Source organism: Myodes glareolus, chromosome 19 (assembly GCF_982192425.1).
Source record: "Myodes glareolus chromosome 19, mMyoGla1.1, whole genome shotgun sequence".
Classification (NCBI taxonomy): Eukaryota; Metazoa; Chordata; class Mammalia; order Rodentia; family Cricetidae; genus Myodes; species Myodes glareolus.
Window position 1 is genome coordinate 60,410,934 of NC_142044.1, and position 15,756 is coordinate 60,426,689.

At 45.5% G+C, this 15,756-nt stretch overlaps 1 pseudogene; it reads right to left on the bottom strand.

Moving 5' to 3' along the window:
• Nucleotides 1-12,666: 12,666 nt before the first annotated feature.
• On the bottom strand, nucleotides 12,667-13,387 carry LOC148119009 (polyadenylate-binding protein-interacting protein 2 pseudogene; annotated as a pseudogene).
• Between the last annotated feature and the right edge of the window lie 2,369 nt (nucleotides 13,388-15,756).

A 15,756-nucleotide genomic window follows, 5' to 3' on the forward strand; every position in this document is an offset into this window, starting at 1 on the left:
TTTCTTACTTATAACACAGGAGGTTGGGATCCTTAAATGTCCTCCCAGTGATAAATCACTCCACACACTCAGAGGTTAATAAGGCAAAAAACCCTCTTTAATGCAATGTATTGTGGGCTATGGTTGATACCTAAAGAGGAGCTGGCCACAAATAGATTTTTGCTAACTCATATTCACCTTAGACTTATGTATTTCCTATACTCTGTCATCCTTTAACCTTTTTTCAGAGACCTGGCTCCTGGCTATACTTTGAACAATTTAAACAGAGGCAGAAGACTGCAAGTCTGGCTACTCAGACATATGAGAGATTTACTCAGCAAAGATATTGCCAGAATTGTTTTCATTTATTTTTCCATTGGATTTTTTTTCTGGGGAATATTACTTTAAGGTGTGTAACTTTTGTTTATGCTGCATTTGTTTAACTCTGTGAAGCTGTGATTCTTTGCCTGTCTAATACACTTGATAGGTCTAATAAAGAACTGAACAGCCATTAGCGAGGCAGGAGCAAGGATAGGCAGGGCTGGCAGGCAAAGAGTATAATTAGAAGGAGAAACAAGAAAGAGGAGGACACCAGGGGCCAGTCACCCAGCAAGTCATGGAGAAAGAGGTAAAGGAAAGTATAAAGAAATAGAGAAAGGTAAAAGCCCAGAGGCAAAAGGTAGATGGGAGAATTTAAGATAAGGCAAACTGGCCAGAAATAAGCCAAGATAAGACTGGTATTCATAACTAAAAATAAGCCTTTATATGTAATTTATTTGGGAGATGGGTGGTGAGGCACCCTAAAAGCTAAAAGAGTAAAACATCACACAACAGTTTTTTTTTTCTATCTCAGTTTCAATAAAAAGATTTGGAGAACTGGTTGACGCACAACTTTCAACCATGCACATTGAATGAAAAAAAGAAATAAAATGGACAGGAAATGGCATGACTCTTCCTAGGTTTGACGGAGAAGAGTGTTTATTATGGATACAAGGGAGAGCACAGGTAGAAGCAGACATGCGGGAGAGTCCAGAGTAGACATGTGAGCTGGGCCATGTGGGAAAGAAGGAGAGGAAGGAAAAAAAGGAAGTTGGGTGCCGCAGTCAGGAGGCCACAGGTACAAAAGGGGAGGCGGGTAACCAACTGGATTATATAGGGAAGAGCCTCTGGGGGACGGGAAATCCAGCCACTGAATTGGAGAGTTCAGGGTACTGGGTGGGACAGGAACCTTTGTCAACAGAAGAGGAGAAAGAATAGGTACAAGTAGGTAGTGTTCCATCTTCTAAAGGGACAGGGTACTGCCTGCCCTGCACACAGGGGTGATGCTCTCTGCCAGGTCCCCAGAAGACAGGGCCAGGTGTGCCTGGATGCTAACACTCCTCCCTCTTTTATTTATTAAAAGAAAGGTGAGGAGTTAGGCGTGGCAGGTTAGGGAAATGCGGCACTGAGTTCTCGACACCGTTTCCTGCTGATTTGTGAGCATAAAAATCTTGGACTTGAGAAAGTTGGGGTGCTGGCCATGTCCTGGGGTACCTGGCTGCTTACTTCTGTGCAGGCTCTGTGGATCTGTCCAGTGCCTTTTGAACCTGGCATAGAGCTGGCAGAACAGAGGACACAGTAAAGTTTAGGGAAATTTTTTTCCCTTAGGTCCTGGAAATTGAAGGGTGCACCTGACTTTTTCAAGGTGAGTCCAAGTTGACTCCCTGGAGCTTCCAAGAATTCTTTGAGTTTATGAAAACCTAAGTTTTAGACACATTAGAAATGGCAATATACTCTTACCAGAAGTGATTTTGGTTGAAATCCAGAAAATTGTGGCAGATGTTTTTAGCACAATGAAAAGCACGTTTTATATCTATAGTTAGAAAACAACCAAAGGGAATTTGACATCGTGAACTTGTGGCTAAGACAGTGGTGGGGCTCCACCAGAGAGAGATTAATAGCTTACCGGAATTTTATTGATTACCTTAAGACTATGAACTTCGGAGTTTTAATATAGCTGTAACATAATGAAAGAGAGAAATTGAACATGTTTCATTCTTTTAAGCATTGCAAATCACTTTTTTATTACCAATTAGCTTTTATCTTTACATAAGCAAACCTGAAGGCTCCTGCTCCTTTCCCATTATCAGGGCCTCACCTTAACACTCAAGAGAAATATGTTTTGTTTCTTCTTTAAGTCCGGTAATGAGGTAGATTGTGTCTAGACTTACTATTAGCTCTAGGAGAGTGAGGCCAGTGACCTGAATCCTACACAGAGAACTGAGAAGGCAGCCGAAGCCTTGGTTGCTGCTTTTAAGCTGGCAAAACTATTAGTTGTCAAACAGCATCAGAGTTTTGAGAGGAATAAATTTTACCTGAGCTGAGGAGGCTGCCTCGCTCCATTTTCCCCTCCCCTTCTATCTCTCTCTCTGTCTCTCTCTCTCTCTCTCTCTCTCTCTCTCTCTCTCTCCTTCTCTTCCTCCTCCTCCTCTTCCCTTCCATAACCCACTAAATAAATATCCAACTTCACTCTGCATTCCATGCCTATCCATGTCTCTGTCTCTCGCCCACCTCTGTGTATCTCCCTTCCCCGGGACCAGTCACCTTCAGAGACTTGTGGCATTGTCTTGTGGTGTGCCCATCTGTCTGTCTCTCCTTGTGACCGGCTACAGCCACTCAGGAAACTGTGCCATTCCTGCCTGGAACTGGTTGTTCTCAGGGATCCACTGTCTGGGGCCACATGGCCTGCTACCACAGCTTGGGGACCTTTATTTCTGGCGCTGCAGCCGCTGGGGACCCTCCAGCATTTTAATTGTTCCATTTCAGACACTGCAGGCAGGCAGACCAGACACAGACAGGAGTCATCCTGAGCATCCTGAGCCAGATGCTACGCATCTCAGGCCAGCCCACCAGCCCAGGCAGAAAGAGGGACACACGCGTGCGCGCGCGCACACACACACACACACACACACACACACAGGCAGGCAAGATGGCAGTGGTGACAGCAGGGAGGCAGGGAGCAAACAGAGACAGGACAAACTGAAGAATGAGATTTTTTTATAACTTTATTTTATTTAGTATACAGTATTCTGCCTACAAGTATGCCTGCAGGCCAGAAGAGGGTACCAGATCTTATTACAGATGGTTATGAGCCACCATGTGGTTGCTGGGAATTGAACTCAGGACCTCTGAAAGAGCAGTCAGTGCTCTTAACCGCTGAGCCATCTCTCCAACCCAGAATGAGATATTTTTAGCTCAAGCATGAGATGCCATACATATGAAACAGAACTGGCAGGGGTGGGGAGAGATGCTGACAGGCAGAGGGAGGATCCCACCCCGAGATAGGCTAAGCCTTAGCCATGGTGAGATGCCCTGGGAGGCGGATGTGACAGTGTCAGCAGCAGGTGGCAAAATAGAGGATCTCAACATGGCTGGATCACACACCAGGAGCAAGAAGCAGACAGACAAACAAAGAGAACAGGGGAAAGAACAGAGAGAGCTTGTGATACAGTACACCTTTCCAACTATGGGATCACTGGCAAAAGTTGCAAAGGTCCTGTGAAATATCGGGACATAGAGTGCTGGTAAGTGGCCATTTGGATTGATATTGGTGGGGTATTGGGGTAGGAACATTGCCCAGAGTGAGGTAGGGAAGATCCAAAGCCTGTAATCTCCAGAATCCCAGAGATTAAGGAAAGATCAGACTTGAGAGGGCACAGGCTGCTTCTGTGGTTCATCAAGCGCAGAGCAAGGGCCAGCACTCTGAGCCTGAGACTTGTGGCTGCCCAGTACTGGGGCTTGCAGGCAAGGCCAAAAGGCAAAAAGAGAAAAAAGAAGAAAAAAATCATGTTTGAAAGACGTATTCTTAGTCATGGGAAACATGTCCAGAGAAAGGAGGCTTAACAGACACGCTGATGCAGGATGTAGGATTCCAGCAATGCCTAGTTGGAAAAGTGACTGGGTTTCATGGTTCCAACGTCCTGGTGCTCCTGGCGGGGGGGGGGGGGGGGGGCAGGAGGGTCCTGCAGAGTCTCGTGCGCCTAAGTTATGATACAGTGCCAGAGGGACCTTAGAGATTGGGTCCAGTCTGCAGCCAGTGAGGGACAAACAAGTCATGCAGAGTTTATGTGGAGAGTCTTATTGGGGGAAGGGAAGGAAGTGGGGGAAGGGAAGGGAGAGGGGAAGGAGAGAAAGGGAGCAGAGCAAAGAGTGGCTCATGGGAGGTGAAAGAGAGGGCGAGAGAAGGAAACAGAGACTTACAGAAAGAGGAAGAAGTAGGCAGTTTTCCACTTTTTAAAGGGACAGGGTACTGCTTGCCCTGTACATGGGTATGACTCATTCTGCCAAGTCGCCAAGGGCCAGGGCCAGGTATGCCTGGACGCTAACAACTACGCCTAAGAGATCCATGAAACAAAAATGTCTCTGATCTGCAAGCCCCTTGCCCAAGGACAGACAGTTCCTGAAATGCAGAAGCTATAGTTTATGGGAGATAACAAGTCACGTGTTTCTCACTCCCCTAAACAAGCTTGTTTGACCCATCTGCACCAATGTGCTGATCACAGATGGGCGGGAGGTTCACGGGATGGAGGTGCGGCAGGATGTATGTTTGCCCCTGATTGGACCTAATGGGAAATGCAGAGAATCATGGGATTTCCTTCTTAAGCCACTACAAACGGTGACTCAGGGCCATTTCCCAGTAACCTGTGTATGGACCTGGCCAGGGTCTGTCCTCCTGGCCAGTATTTAATTAAAGCTTGCCTCAAAATTGCCTTTTAATTGTGGTAGTGGTCTTATTCTCTATTGATGGGATTAACAATTGCTACTTCATTGCTGTAAATTTGTTACTGTTATGAATAGTAATGTAAGTATCTCATCTATAGCATATCTGATATGCAACCCTGTGAAAAGGGCTTTCAAGCCCCCAAAGGGGTCATAACCCCTAGAGCTACCTTGTCTCCTTTTGTTATGGAAATGGAGCAGAATTGGAGATCTATCTTGGTGAGCAAATAGCAGCCCAACTGTCCTCAGCCACCCTAAACTTTGCTACAGTTTCCACCGAGTCTAGCTAGTGGCTGCAGACCTTCTGCTCCTCTGTGTCAGTCCTTATTTCCTAAGCGAGCTCATTAGTAGATCCTTTGTAGCTTCTGCTTCACTGCTTCAGTTTCACCTGCATCACAAAAATGCCTGCCCCTGCCCCCATTCAGTACAATACCATTTGTTACATAGTCGTTACTTTCAACACCCAGACGTGAGTGTATGAAATCCCATCAAGGACAGGGGAGACTATATCTGAAAGCTTTCTGTGCCCCCAGAACTCATAAGGGGCATCCAAATCCACTGTCACCAACCACCTGTGCCAGGACTACCTGAGTCCCTTAGCACTTTCCAGTTGAAGAAACAGATAACACAATTTAAATGGCAACACCAAACCCCAAACTCACATTTCAACTTCAAATTGAGCCTTCTGCTTGCCGTAGTTGGGTAAGGCATTAGGATGACATGTGAGGGTTTCTGGGGAGCCCAGATATACTGAGAACAAAGACGTGGGCGATGGGGGGAGGAACCAAGGGAAACTGAGTCACAAAAAGACTTCAGAGAGGAAACCAAGACATGTCAGAGTGGAGCCCAGTGACACTCTTGACCTCAACTAACCTCGTCTTATTTCCAGAAGTCCAGACTGCTGCTAGCCCAAGGCAGAGCCCATGTGATAATTTCTGGCCTGGCCTCCCAGGGATGGAGAAATTGAATGTATTTCTAAAGCTCCAATCTTTTCCTTTTCACATTTAACAGCCAGCCCTGCAACCGGCTCCCTTCCATCAGCGACTCATTGTCCCTTTGTTCAAAGGGAAATTAAAGTCTTAGAGAAGAAGACAGAGCAGGGTCAGGGATCTGTTGCTTTTCTTTCTTCCATCTGGCCCTACGAGGTCATTAGAATGCACTTTTAGCCCCCGCGGGGACATTTACATTTGAAGCAAAGTTAATTTACTTCCCAGGCTGGTGATAGCCATTTATTTTTATCTATGAATGTTCTGTACCCTTACTTGTATTCTGATTGGCACCCCACTCCCTGTTCCCAGAAGATCTGAACAACCTTCACGGAGCATCTACGGGGTGAGATTCTGAGGAAGGCTGGCGGCTAAAAGCAAAGGTGCTCGAGGTGGACTCACCTTCCGGGGCCAGAGAGGCTGATTTCCTTTGATATCTACAAGAACATCTCAAGCCTGGCTCCTTCAGGATGACTGGCTCTCTTGGCCCCTGGCCTTCTCCCTGCTGGTTCTTCCTAAAGGTGTTTAGAAGTTTATGCATGACTGGAGCGTCACCGGTGCTAATCGTCTCATGGAAGAAGAGGAGACAGCATGAGGGGACAGTGGCAGGGTCCCAGTAGCCAGAAAGGGGCTCTACACATAAGGCTGCCTCATTGTGAGGCAGGCGTGACGCTATGTCCCTGTGACCCATGGGCTGGGGCTTCCTCAGTGCTAGCCATGCTCTCTCCCAACTGAACTTTGTCCCCAAGCCCAGCTCTGATTTCATTTACAAACTTCTGGAGGCAAACCCAGGGGCAGGCTGTGTCTGGGAATGGAGCAGAGTCAGCCAGGGCATGATGCTGTGGACATCAAAACCATGCTCTCATCCTAAAGGGAATAAGAGAGAGTTTATTCTGGAGCTGTCCTGAGTAACTATGGCCTGGGAATACAGAATGAGTTTGCCCCAAATTCCTTGTTCCAACATGGAAGCAGTTTCACAGGGTTTTCATAGTTTTACAAAGCAAAGAGAGTCATAAATCAAGGCAGCTTTAAAATGTGTCGGTGGGTGTTCTGGTGGAAGCTTCACCAGAGTCCCCGGCATCCATATACCCAAAGTCTGGAATGTTCAGTTGGAAGCTCCATCCCAAGCAGCCTCCCTCATCTCTCTCCAAACTCTGCTGCATCTCAGAAAGCCTGCCAAAATGATGACCTCCTCCCCCATAGATGCTCAAGAACACTCCCACAGGGTATTTAAACTGCCCCCCAGAAAACAGACATGTGGTTTTCTGGTCTTCCTTTCCCGTGTCCTCTGGGGGAGGGTGGCTGGAAAATCATCCCGGAGCATTGTATCCATTAAACCTGGTGTTGCAATCTGCTGACCTGGTCTGTCACCTGAGTACCCTGTCCCTTTAAGAGACAACCCCTCCCACTCCCAACCTCCTCATCCCCTTCCACTGAGGCAACAGATCTCCCACTTCCTCCCCAGTCCCCTCTCTCTCTCTCTCTCTCTCTCTCTCTCTCTCTCTCTCTCTCTCTCTCTCTTCTTCCCCCCTTTTCCCTTTCTCCCCTTCCCTTTCCCCTCCATAATCCACTAAATAAACTCTATACCCAAACTCTCTCTGCATGGCGTCTCTGTCTGTTTCCCACAGAGGCCTCACGCCACCTGCCAGTGACCCACCACCCCCGTTTGTGGGACTGGTCCCCCACCACCTCTTTAAAAATGATAACACCTGGGCTTTTTCTAATTCAGTGTGATTTGATCTGATTTGGGTTGCTGCGTGGGCGAGGAGGCTTATCGTGGTGCAAATTTCAGTGAGTGTATTATAAGGCCGGTACAAGATGGAGAAGCTATTCTATAGGATCAAGGTGCTATCTGATGACATTTAGCACTTGGATTGGTGGAAGCTGGAGTCCAGCTAAGTTAATAGCTTCTAAAAGGCTTTTATTTATTATCATGGGATGTTAGTTCAGAAGTGGGGCAAGGACGGCTGTCACAGAGGACTGAATCTAACCCAAGATAAAAGTAATTAGCCTCTGAACCTGTGAAATTCCAATCTCTCCACAGTACTGAAATTCCAATTGGTCCATCAAGGTCTGCAGACACTAAGCTCCTTCCAGAAGTGTTTTGTTCCCAGCCAGCCACAGCTCCTTTCCAGAGATTCTCGTTCACAATGCCTGCTGCAGTAAAGGAGTTCAGCTCAGAAGGAAACAAGGTCCCCCTGCCACCAAAGGGGTCTTACACTCCTCAGTCTTGTCACCTGTAAGCCTAAGGCAATTTTGTTCATTGCAGGAAACTTTCTCCTATCAATGATCTCTCAGCCCATGACTCTCAGGGGAGGAGCGGCAGGGACCACCGGTTCCAATCCTGTTGGGGTTAGAAAAGAGCAATTCCTTATGCTTACATCAGCCCTTTCTAATTTATAAGGCATGGAGCTCCCTGCATAGACAGCTAAAATGAAGACATGCAGGTCACAAATTCGGTGTGAGATGAATCAAACTTTTCATTGATTGAAATCAGACTATCTCGCAGAGTCTGTGAGAAGCGAGACATTCACACACACACACACACACACACACACACACACACACACACACACACACATCTCTCATGAAGCTCACAGGGCCTCAGCGAGCTCACTCTCCACACTTGCCCAAGCCACTGTGCTTTCCAACACAGTACTTGAGCCACCTTCTCCAAACTGAAATCCACCCCTGCCCCTCTGACTTCTCACATTCACCCCACAGAGAGCAAAATCCATCCCTCTGTGTGAAAGCCACCCCAGTAAAGAGGTGACCCCCAGATGACGCGTATGCTTAGTCTCCCCAGGTCCCACAGATAGTCAGCGTGCTTCGTGGACAATGAGGCTCTCACTACTTAGCGGCTGTCCTCCCCAGGTCAAGTCAAACCCATTCGGATCAAGACCTTCCTCTGCCAGCCTCCACATGCCTCCCTCCAGGATTGGCATCCCCATGTGTAAGCTCCTGTGAGCACCAAAAACAGAGATACAGTAGCCCCTGTATGTAATCAACCACTGTCGCATCCAAACTCTGAACAAGGAAGGGCGACTGTACTTAGCAATGTGCTAAGTACCTTTTAGTGCCTCCTCGGGATCTCTCAGACTGTCACAGCAACTGTTAATTTGTCCCACCGCCCCCACGGCACTGCTGCCAGTGGACTCTGCACAGATGCTCTGGAAAATGTTTTGGTTTACATCTTGGTTGTTGGAGGTTTACATCATTCAGACAGCAGCCTCCAAGGAAAGAACTGAGCTAGGAATTGCCCTGAGTTGAGTGGGAGGAGGTTCCTGAGCCCTGTGGGATCTACTTTCGAGCCCCAGTGCCCATGCTAGACAGTAGAGCAACGGGAAGCCCATCCCACTCAAGTCTCCATAACTTAAAACTACATTTATGTATCTGTTTCCTTACCTAAGGACAGCCTCTTAGAAGCAAGGCTAGAAATGGGATGGGGTTTGTAAGCTATTCCTGAACCTTAATCCTCACATAAGAATTGACCGACTTAAAGCTCTACACACAGACAACCTCTGTGCACAAGTCAGTAAATGGCGGCCCAGGCTCAGTTACCTTAGACAGACACAGCCTGAGAAAGACTTGTGAAGCAGACACAGTCAACTGTATCTCTTCATTAGTATGTCTCAGTGAAGGAGGGAGGGAGAAAGAGAGAAAGGAATTTACTGTTACTGAATGAAAAAATAAATAAAAAGGAAGGACATGACTTCTGGGTACAGTGGAGGAGAAAGTTTATTGTAGATAAAAAGGAGAATATAGGCAGAGGCAGGGATATCTGGGAGAGTCCAAGTGGACATGACCAGACTGAGCCGGGCCTTGTAGAGAGAGAGGAGAGAGAGGAACCAGGAACAGCAGCCAGGAGTCCAAAGGTCCAAAATGTGGCAGGTAACCAAAATGTCTGGATCATATAGGGAAGAGGCTCTGGGAGAAGAGCAGCTCAGCCCCTGGGCTGGAGAGTTAGGGGTATACCAGAGGGCAGGGTATGCTAGTCATACCCTGTAATAGGTGGAGACTGAGGGATGCTGGGAGAACCTGGAGACCAGGCCCTCTTTGATGTGTTAAATAGGCACCTTAGTCATGTGTCCCTGGTTTGAGATTAACAGCTATTTATTGAACCCTCTTACATGTGCCAATTGATAGAACAAGTATGCCTCAGGGCTTTTTTAATCTCAGTAAAATAAATAAATGATTAATAAATTAAGTCATTAAAATTTCCTTTGTTTTCTTGACTGGCATCTCACTATACAGCCCAGGCTGGCCTGGAACTCACGATGCTCCTATCTCAGCTGTGTACCACCACACCCAACTAAATGAGGTTGCCTTAATAAGCTAATAAATATCCACTGTACGTGGGCTGAGTCATGTTGGATATGATAGGAAGCATTAGTCCTTACAGCAAATGTTATTGCATCTTACCAAGAAACCACCACTAACCCAGGTCAGAGTGGGACATGTGTGGTAGACAGTAAGTATTGAGGTCAGGCTTGCTCTTTACAAAATTTCATGTATTTAAAAAGAAAAGGCAATTGTGGTAGACCATGCTTATATCCCTAGCAGTTGAGAGGGTACTAGAGGCAGAAGGATCTGGAATTCAAGGATATCCTCCACTACAAGAGTGGCTAGACTAGGCTATATGAAGCCCTGTTTGAAGGAACAAAGTCAATTTATTATGTAAAAATATGAAAATGTATACTGTAGATATAAATATAGAAAATAAATTGATTGTATATTGGTCACCTTGTTATAATTATAATATTAATTTTTTTATTAGAAGCTCTAAGTTTAGGTATTGGGAATAAAAGATAAAAATATAAAAAATGAAGATTAAATAGAAATACTTAAATGTTCAGAAGTGTACAAAACCAGAATACCATGGCTTTTTTGAGGGGGGGTGTTCTTTTTTGGGTTTTGTTTTGTTGAGATAGGGTTTCTCTGTAGCTTTTGGAGCCTATCCTGAAACTAGCTCTTGTAGACCAGGCTGGCCTCGAACTCACAGAGATCCACCTGCCTCTGCCTCCTGAGTGCTGGGATTAAAGGCATGCGCCACCACCACCCAGTTATCATAGCATTTTTAATGCCATCACTGATTAGAAGAGAAAAAATACATCTAGAAGTAACTTAAAGAAGAAACTGGTTTTCTGTTTATGTGCCCTGATCACGGTCTCTCATTGAGAGAAGTCAGAGCAGGAAGTCAAGAAGTAGAGACAGGAACCATGGAGGGAGGCTGCCCACTGTCTTGCCTTGCTCCCCATTGAGAATGAGGATAAACAAACAAAAGTCATAAGTTTCCTGCTTCTATGTCCTTCTATGTGGGCAGTGCAGCCCAGAATTTAGGTAGGTCTGATAAAGAAAATCCTTCACAGTGGTGCCCATCTCCTGGCATTAGTTGATTCTAGATGTAGTCAAGCTGACAGCTGTCATATTCATGTAGCCTGTATAATTCACAGGCAATAGTGGATGGTTTCTTCTAAGTGAGCAATAGCACAGAGTCAACACATCTCCCATTTTCATCTTACAAAGTCTAGAAAACTACATATTTAGTCCAAGGATCATGCTGAAGCACCTGCTATTAGTACCTAGTTTTCATTGGTCAGTTGTCAGCCAATAAATGCCCCTGTCAAGGTCCAGGGTTAAAGCCCTTCACATCCTGTCCCACTGCACCTTCTGTTGCTGGGCTAGAGTGACTTGGGGAGGTAAGATCTTATTTCATTTTATAGCTCAAAATCCCTCTGAGGGAAGCCAAGGCAGTTAACTCCAGCAGGACAGGAAACTATGGAGGAATGCAATTTATTGCTTGCTTCTAGGCTCATATTCAGCTATTTTTCTTATTGTAGCCCAGGTACACCTACCTAGGTGTTGGAGGAAAGCCACTAGTTAGTTCCCAACTGCACAACCCTGAAATAATCACACAGAAACTGTATTATTTAAAACACTGCTTGGCCCATTAGCTCTAGCTTCTTATTTGCTAACTCTTACATCTTAGTTTAACCCATCTCCATTAATCTGTGCATCACCACGAGGTTGTGGCCTACTAGCAAAGTTTCAGCATGTCTGTCTCCAGCAGCAGCTCCGTGGCTTCTCCCTGACTCTGCCTCCTTTCTCCCAGCATTCGGTTTAGTTTTACCCACCTACCTAAATTCTGCCATATCAACAGGCCAAGGCAGTTTCTTTATTCACCAATGATATTCATAGCATACAGAGGGGAATCCCACATCACCTAGGGATGGTACCACCCCCAGTGGGCTGAACAGTCCTATGGCAATTAGTAATCAGGAAAATGTGTCCACAGGCATGCCCACTTCCAATCTAATGAGGAAAATTCTTCAGCTGAGATTTCCTCCTCCCAGATGTGTCAGGTTGGCAGATAGTTGGTCAGAAAAGTAGAAGCAAATTGGTGTACTGCCTCCTGATTTTTAGGCCTGCTTCTATCCTTCCTCCCCAAACGCTATGTATTGAGCAGAGGAGTGACCTGAGCTGACGTATCTCAATGGGACTATACTCAACCAGCAGACAGAATGGCACCCACTGAAATTCTCAATGGCAAGTTCATTTATCCTATTAAGAGGCATTCCATCACCGGTATTTTGAACTTTGGGATTCCAACATAGACTGAAGGCCAGCAGCTCTCTAGAACTCATGCAGAACTCCAGTACCAGATTTGGGCTGCGGAGACATCCAGTTTCTCAGACTGATGGTCACCTGATTCTTTTTTTTTTTTTTTTTTTTTTTTTTTTTAGTGACGATGAGAACTTTATTGCAAGGGTATTACCAGTGATGACACTGAGGAAAAGCAAGAACATGAATCTAGCTTTGCATTTTCTGCCAAGAGCTTGTAAAAGTTATCTCAAAGAAACCTAATCAGGAGATCTAAGAAATTTTATCAGATAAAAATTTCCAGATTTCAACAAATGTTTAGGTGACAATTAAAGAGCGAAACTTTCATCAAGGTACTTTTATATAATCAAGCCATATGGTACTACTCCAAGACATTCAGATACTCCAAGGGCAACGTAAGTTTAATGCAACATCAAAGTTGAACCAACAAGTTATCCTATGTGAGACTGGGGGACCTCTGCTTCCACGCTTAAAAAGAGTGGGAAATTTTTCAAAGGGGAAGAGATGTGGAACTCTTCTTAAATAGAGCGTAGCTGGATTTTCCACTTATGGGAGAGATGAGGTAGGGTCTAAAAAGATGAGAAATGACTTTTTTTTTTTTTTTACCACAAGATCTTCCAGAGATGTGCCATCACTGATAACAAGGTCATTAAACTGGTCTTGGATTTGGTCCATAGTTTGTGGGAGATCTCGAGCTGGAATAAACCATTCATGTTCTTCTTCCTCTTCCAACATTTCTTGGAAACAGCGTTCAATAAATTCTTCTTCCCACAACTCCTCTTCTATTTGTCTGTTGAATTCCTCTTCGTTTTCCATCCACATGTACTCTGCAAATGGATTATCATCTTCATGAGAATGACCGTTAATAATCACATCTTCATTGATGATGCTTGGGCTAGTACTGCTGCGACTTGGATCTTTCATGGTTGGTGTTTGTTGTCGTTTTTAACCCAGTGCACGGCAGCGGGGACGGCAGCCAACGAATCCTGTCGGCCTCCGCGGATCTCCACAGGCAGCGCCGCTCCCCCGCTCGACGTGCGCTTCGCCCCGGTCACCTGATTCTTTCTGTCAGGAGACGGCCATTGTTGGATTACCCAGGCCACAGCCCGTAAGCTACTCTAATAAATCCACTTTTGATGTACATATATATTCAATCTATCTGTTCTGTTCCTCTAGAGAACCCTGACTAATACAGACTGTGGTACCAGAGGTGGGGTACTGTGACGGACCTGACCTTGTGATCTTAGGAGGATTGTGGTAGCATTTGGACTTTGGGCTAGAAGAGCCAGTGAGTGCTCGGAGCTCAGGGGGCTGTTCTGTGGGAGCATTCAAGATTAGAATGTTGAGAGCAGTGCAGACAGTGGAGGCCCAGCGAGTGACCTTTCTTTCAGAGAGGCGTCTGAGAGTTCCTTAGAGACTCTTTCAAGACCATTCGGTGTTTTGAATTAAGAATATGTGGTTCTGATTAGCTGGGACTGAAGATCAGCTGTGACTAACAAGCAGTGACCAAATTCACTACAGTGAAATCTTTGGTTTGCTGGGAAAATTGATACTAGATATCTGGGGCTGAAACTATGATGAAGAAACAGACAGCATTATCGAAAGAAAATCTGCTGGAAAGGGCTTCCTCGGAGTCAGAACACAGAAGCTGGGTTCCAGGGCTGCCCAAGGTTATGCCTTATGCTGGCACCAAACTTAGTAATGTAAAAGAGTCTCCCAGGTGACAGTGGTTCTGAAGGGATAAAGGGGTCATGAAGAGAAGCTGGGACCTGGCACTGTGAGAGGCCAGGAGAGGCCATTAGTCAAGGTGCAGCCTTAGTGGCAGTTGAAGCCCAGGAATTGAAGGGGTCATAGAGAGAAGTTGAGTCTTGGCACCATGTGGCAGAGTCAGAGTCCCTGATGAGAGCCCTGGAGAGCCTAAAGGTGAAAGCGCAACCCAGCTGTAGCAGGAAACACAGCATTTTGGAGCACAATGACCAAAGCACAGCAGTAGCTGTGCAGTGGAGCCTGCCCGAGCCTAAGAGATGGAGAACTGACCCAGGCCTTCTGAAGCCCAGAAGATCATGAATTGAATCCCAGATGTCAAGCACTGGAAATTTTATACTGTTAAACTCAGATTCAAACCTAGACCCACAAAAACTACCTAATCTCTTTGGTTCATTGTTTGTAAGTTGGGAAAAATAATGTGTCCCAAAGATACTATAGAATTGAAACGTAAGTGATTTGACTCTGTGCTTTACAAGTGGCATACACTATATGATGTTTTAATATTAATTATAATAATTGTCATTATCATCAGACATGGTAGGCTTTCTGTCTTAAAAATTCATCTCAAAGACTGAGAGCAGGTGAAACAAACTCATGAGCCAAAAGAGGCGAAATGGGGGCAAGAGAGTGGGAAATTTTACTTTGAGTGACATTTGTAAATGTTCTGGTTATTGATCCCTCCCTCCAACTCCTGCTTGGGATACTGGAAAAGAAGATAATCTTTAAAAATTGTACCTAATAAACTTAAAGCAAAGTCAAAGGAGAAACGACTTTATGTTTGTGGAGGACATGGATAATTCATTAAACAAGCAAATGTGATGAAAACCTCTACAAACAACCATGACCCCAAATCTAGATGCAATTAGCTTGTTTGTTTGGTTTTGGTTTGTTTTTTCAAGACTGGGTTTCTCTGTGTAGCCCTGGGTATCCTGGAACTCACTCTGTAGACCAGGCTGGCCTCAAACTCACTCTGTAGACCAGGCTGTACTGGAACTCACTCTGTAGACCAGGCTGTCCTCAAACTCACTCTGTAGACCAGGCTGGCCTCAAACTCACTGAGATCTACCTACCTCTGCCTCCTGAGTGCTGGGATTAAAGGTGTGAGTCACCACTGCCTGGCTAGATGCAATGAGGGTTTTTTGTTTGTTTGTTTGTTTGTTTTTTAATAAATCCTATCACAAAATTCAGAACCTCTGGGAGAAACTTTTTAAAAACTAAGAAAAAGCAACAGACAGAGGATGAGCTCTGAAAGGACACTGGCAGCAGAGAGCCCAGGAAAGGGTGGGGCTTCACTGTGAGGAGAAACTTCTGATTGGTAGTGATTACCCAGTGCCATGCATTCTCTTGTAGCAATACAAATCAAACTGAGGCACTCACTTAGTAGTTCTGAGTTATTTACTAGGACACCTTAGGATTTCCTTTATGCAATTTCACACCATCTGCGGTCAGAATGCCTTACTTTTTCCTTTCTCATATGGATGCCCTCTTTTTAAGCTTCCCTAAATTTCCTGGCTATAGTCTACAATATGGGAAACCCTGTCTCGTTTATGACCTTGCAGAAAAAGCTTAAAATGTGCTATTACTCACCATTCACTGTGGTGTCCTCAGTCAGGAGGAGGAGATTTCCCTTCTTTCCTGGTCTGTG